This window comes from Babylonia areolata, chromosome 4 (assembly GCF_041734735.1).
Source record: "Babylonia areolata isolate BAREFJ2019XMU chromosome 4, ASM4173473v1, whole genome shotgun sequence".
NCBI lineage: Eukaryota > Metazoa > Mollusca > Gastropoda > Neogastropoda > Buccinidae > Babylonia > Babylonia areolata.
This window is the reverse complement of record NC_134879.1, coordinates 445,369-451,417: the sequence shown is the minus strand read 5'-3', so window position 1 is coordinate 451,417 and position 6,049 is coordinate 445,369.

Genomic DNA, 6,049 nt, shown 5'->3' with positions numbered 1-6,049 from the left:
AAGATGTTGTGTTAGTAGCTTGTTATGTTGTCCCAGAAGGAGGACCCATTTACAATGATAAATTTATCAAAGATGGTATTTTAATTTTGGAAGAAGCTTTACTGCATGAATTTGAAAATGAAGTGTATATTATGATTACAGGGGATTTGAATGCCAGAACAGGACACCAGCAAGCGGAAAGTGAAGCGATGACTAACTATTTGAGTAATATGGAGTATACTGACATAGATGAGGAAAGTGGTTCACGTTATTCAAAAGACAATATTGTTAATAATTTTGGTAAATCACTGCTGAACTTATGTTTCATGTTTGATTTGATTATTCTGAACGGCTTCTGTAGAAGTGATGAAGAGGGTGATTATACTTTTGTATCACCAAATGGTGCCAGTGTAATTGATTATTTTTTGGTTTCTGAAAATTTGCACTTGAACTTTGATTTACATGTTGGGGAAAAGGTGGACTCATGGCATCTACCAGTTGAGGTAACATGTGAAAAAAATAATGATCATTTAGGGAATAAAAATACTGTATTACAGGTTGAAGAAAAAATTATCTGGTCTGATGAGAATGCAAATGTGTACAAGAATGAAGTAGAGAGTCAGGAGTTTTACGATAGTTTACAGAAAGCTTTTGAGTTATTATATGTAAATGTGGATGAAAGTTTAGACAGGTTTGTTAGTGCTTTATACAGTGCGGCTGCTTGTATGGTAAGAAAAGTGGGAAAAGGAAAGAAGAAAAGTAATGACTGGTTCGATGAGGAGTGTGAACGAAAGAAGCAAGAAGTTAAGAGATTACTTAAGAGTTTCCAGAGGTGTAAAACAGAAAAAGAAAAAAAAGAGAATTGTATGCTTTGTGTCGAAAAGAATATGTTAGATTAAGAAAAATAAAGGAAAGAGAGTTTGTAGAAAATAGATTAAAAAAGCTCCAAGATTCAGTAAATGACTCCAAGGCATTTTGGGCAGTATTAAGATCTGTAAACAGAAAGACTTTTATATACAATGAAATATATACTGAACAATGGCACAATCACTTCTTTAGTGTTTTCAACGAATCTATCAATAATATAGAGCAAGGAGATGATATACAGTTTGAGGATGAAGATAATTTCGAACCATTATTTAATGACCCAATATCTAAAGAGGAAGTTATTGCAGGTATTAAACATTTGAAAGCAGGAAAAAGTGCAGGACCAGATAAGATTGTCGGCGAAATGTTAAAACATGCAAATTCAACCATTATTGATTTTCTTGTTAAATTATTTAATCAACTCTTTGAAAATGGTACTTTCCCTTTAGAATGGGCAAAATCTATAATTATTCCAATTTACAAGAAAGGAGATGTCAACAAACCTGATAATTATCGTGGAATAGCACTCACTAGCATTTTAAGTAAAGTCTATACTCACATACTAAACAAAAGATTAACAAAATGGTCTGAAAAAGAAGAAAAGATAATTGAAGAACAAGCAGGGTTTAGAGCTGGGTATAGTACCATAGATCATATATTTACATTGTATTCTCTTGTACAAAAATACTTGCTCAATAATACAAAACTTTGTGGACTTCAGGAAGGCTTTTGATTCAGTGAACCGTAATATTCTATGGCATGTTTTGCTTGAAAGTGGTGTGAACGGAAAATTGTATATGGCTCTCAAGGGTGTTTATAAATCAGTGCTTGCATGTGTGCGTGCGAATGGTGCATATTCAGAATACTTTGATTGTCCAAACGGAGTTAAGCAAGGCTGTCTTTTAAGCCCACAAATGTTATCTTTCTTTATCAATGAACTAGCAGTGGAACTCTCAAGAAAAGGAAGGCACGGAATACAGATGATTCCCGGAGCAGTTGAGATATTTTTACTAATGTTTGCAGATGATGTTATTCTTTTTTCCGGAACCGTTATAGGCTTGCAAAACCAGTTAGATGCATTAAAAGAAGAAGCAGATCGTTTAGGCTTAACAGTTAACTTAGATAAAACTAACATAATAGTATTTAGAATGGGTGGACATTTGTCAGTGCGTGAAAAATGGTTGTATGGAAATGTAAACATTAAAGTAACAAATTCATACAAGTATTTAGGAATGGTATTTTCAACAAAATTAAGCCTGAACTATGCGTGGGACGAATCATGCAGAAAGGGGAAAAAGGGTGTTATTGAAATCTTGAAATCATTAAAAAAAAAAAAAAAAGCTTAACTCGATTGATTGTTGTATTTTTTGGAAAATGTTTGACACACAGATAGAACCTATACTTACATATGCAGTTGACGTTTGGGGACTGAAAGTAAATTCACAAATGGAGAAAGTGCATACATATGCAATAAAACGTTTCCTTAATGTACCTATTCATTCATCCAACACAATGTTATATGGTGAAACAGGCAGATACCCTTTGTACATAAAAACATTTGTGAAATGCATTAAATATTGGCTTAAATTACTGAAGCTTCCACAATCACGTTTATGTAGACAGGCTTACGATATGATGCTATTACAATTGGAATTAGATAAAGAAAACTGGGCTTTTAGTGTTAAAAAGGTTTTATGTGAACATGGTTTTGGAATTGTGTGGATGTGTCTGGATGTAGGAAATGAACAGCAATTTATAGCAGAATTTAAAGACAGGCTAATTTGTTCTTTTAAACAGAACTGGCACTCAGATATGGAAAGTAATGACAAATATAGTTGGTTTTTCACATTTAAAAGCATATTTCAGATGGAAAAAAATATCTCACAGTTATAACAAATAAATGGCACAGACTAAATTTGGCAAAATTGCGCCTGAGAACGTGTGGTTTCAAAGCAAACAAAAGATGGTTTCAAGCAGACACATCCACAGAATCGCCATGCCCTTTGTGTGCATTCAGAGTTGATGATGAAATACATTTCCTGTCGAGCATATGATGAACTGAGAAAAAAATGTGCATTCTTTGAGTTAGATATTGCTAAAAGACATGATCTCGTTGCTGCTTTATCGTCTGATGATGAAGTTATAATACAGTCGATAGCGAAATTTATTGCAGAAGCATACACATTAAGACATAACCTTATTAACGTTAACAATAACGGTAATAACGAGGAAAATAATCATGTGTAGTATCTAGTCTTGTGTGTGTACTGATGATAAGCAAATATCAATAAATTACATAACAACACAACAGAATTGGTGGCTGAGTTTGGTTATATTATTCCTTTTTTCTTTTTATTTTCAAAGTGTTTATTTCATTTGTTTAAATTTGAGGAACTTTGAAAAAGAATGTGAGAGGTACTACTGGATAGAGCAGAATGTGTTCTGCTATTCTTGTGTTAAACAAAAATAACCCGTCCCCCCCTTGTCAATAGACCCTTGCAGGTAATGACAATAAAGTGTCAAAGTGTCTCTCCTTCACCACCCTCCCCCCTTCACCACCCTCTCCCCTTCACCACCCGCTCCCCTTCACCACCCTCCCCCCTTCACCACCCTCCCCCCTTCACCACCCTCTCCCCTTCACCACCCTCTCCCCTTCACCACCCGCTCCCCTTCACCACCCTCTCCCCTTCACCACCCTCCCCCCTTCACCACCCTCTCCCCTTCACCACCCTCTCCCCTTCACCACCCTCCCCCTTTCACCACCCTCTCTCCTTCACCACCCTCTGTCCCTCTCCCCTTCACCACCCTCTCCCCCTTCACCACCCTCTCCCCTTCACCACCCTCCCCTCCTTCACCACCCTCCCCCCTTCACCACCCTCTCCCCTTCACCATCCTCCCCCCTTCACCACCCTCTCCCCCTTCACCACCCTCCCCCTTCACCAAAAAAAAACCCTCTTCTCAAACCAAAAAACAGGGGAAAACTTGGGAAGTTTAAAAGACGATTTAATATTGTCCAAGGGGGGCCCAAAAAAAAGGAACAGAAAATGGACAATGAGAAAAAATTTTCCAAATTTTCCCAAAATAAAAAATTAAATAAAAAATATATTAATTAAAAATTATAATGGAGTGTGCTTGCTGGGTTAAAATGCTTCTTGTTCCAAACCCACCGGAACGCGACGGGGAAAAAATTACAATATTTAAAACGTGCGGAGGACTTGGTTCCCGTTCAAACAACAAAAGGGAAAGGTTCAGGTACTAGCGGTCGGTCTCTCACATTGTTTGGGACCAAGGGAAAATTGGGGAAAAAAATTTCTCCCCTTTACCCACCAGGGGCGCCCGGGTTTTCACCGAGAAAATGCGAACCCGGGACCCAATCAAATTTGGGAAATTTTTGCACGCGTGGAGCGACCGGGAAGAAACTTCGCTCAGGGGCTATTCACCGGGCTAGAAATTCCCCGCCTCCCGTTTAAAATTGCGACCTTGAGAAAAAAAATAAGCGGGGGCCCGCTATCCCCAAACCGGGCTGAAAAAACGGAGAAACATCGCTAAAGCCCGCTTATCACCGCGAATCCAATTCGGCTTCAGGGGAAAAAATCACCCCGGGCAGGGGATTTGAGAAAAACTCGCTCCAGGCCTTTATCACGGACGTTTAAAAAAGAAATTCTTTCTCAGCGCTAATCACGGCGCTGAAAAGAAATCGCTCAAGCCGCTATCAACCTCCCCGCTGAGAAAAAACACGCTCAAGCCCTTAAAATCACGGGCGCTGAGAAAAAACCATCTCCTCGCCCCCGCTAAAAAAATTAAAACGGCGCTCTGAAAAAAACAAAATGCTGACCCCAGGGGTTGGAAAATCTGTGGACCTGAAGAAAACCCAGTATACCATAAAAGCTGGCATTGCTAACCCGCCTCAAATTATTAAAATATTTATTTTGTAAGGAAAAACGGGGGTGGGGTTTGGTGGGGGCTTTTGTGGCTTGATTTTTGGTTTGCGAAAAAAGGAAATTTTTGGGGAGAGGCTTAAATAAACAGAACAAGGAATAAACCAGTGGTTTGAATGAAACCCTTGTTTTCTCTTCTCTTTTGGTCCCTTCTGGGGCTTTAATTAAAAAATCCTTTGCCACTGTGTGGATGAATTTCTGATTTGGAATCAGTTAAAAAAAGAAAAATATTTTTGTTCAAATTTTGGGTTTTGAAAATAAAACTTGGTTTTAACCCAACTTTAATTTCTGGATCGGGGGAAACAAAAGGACAAACCCCTTCCCGTTTCTTTCAGCCGAAAGACTTTAGTTGGTTTGGGAAAACGTTTTAGAGGCTTTGAATGGCGGATTAAAAATTAAAAGTTCCCAGGAATTCTTGTACGGGTGGGGTGTGTTATTATTTTTATACGTGAAAGGGGGGGTTGGGGGGGGGAGACAGGGCGCAAGGGGGACAAAAGTGAGGAGGGGGGAGGGGTGGGTGGGGGTTGCCGGGAAGCCGGGGAGGGGGCAAAAGAGGGGGGGGGGGGTTTGGCGGAAAAAGGGCAAGGGAAGGGGGGGGGGGGGGGGGTCTGGAAGAACTGCCCAACGGATGAGGGCAAACAGGGGGGAGGGGGGTCGCAACAACATCGAACCCCAGGGGCAAAAGTTTTAAAAGTAACAAATAACAACACCTTTGGCAAAAAAAGGGGGGGTTTTTTAATTTAAAGGAAGGGGGCCAAAAACCCCCCCCCCCGGGGGGTCCCTCAAGGGCAAACAAGGCGGGGGAGGGGGTCGGGAAAACCGGCAGAGGGAAAGGGAGGGGGTGACGCTTGAGAACGGAAAGGAAACGGGAGGGGGGAGAGGGGAAAAACCCCCGGAAAAACCAGGGAGGGGACAAGGGTGCGAACCGGGACCAGTTAAAGGACGGGGGGTGACAGACAGAAACCGAGGGAAAACAGGGGGGAGTTGTCGGAACAGGGGAAAACGGGGAGGGGGAGGGGGACAGCGGGCCACACGGAGGGGTGCTCAGGGAAGGGGGAAATTTGGGGTCAGCCGAAGGGAAACAGGGTAGGAATTGCCAGAAACACGAGGGGCAACAGGGGGGCAGTCAGCGACACGGGAGGGAAACAGAGGTACAGGCAATCAGGGAGGGGCAAACGAAAGAGGAGGGGGTGAAAACAACGCCAGCCATAGGGCGGAACAGGGGGTGGTTCAAGCCAGAAACATGGAGGACATGGGGGAGAAAA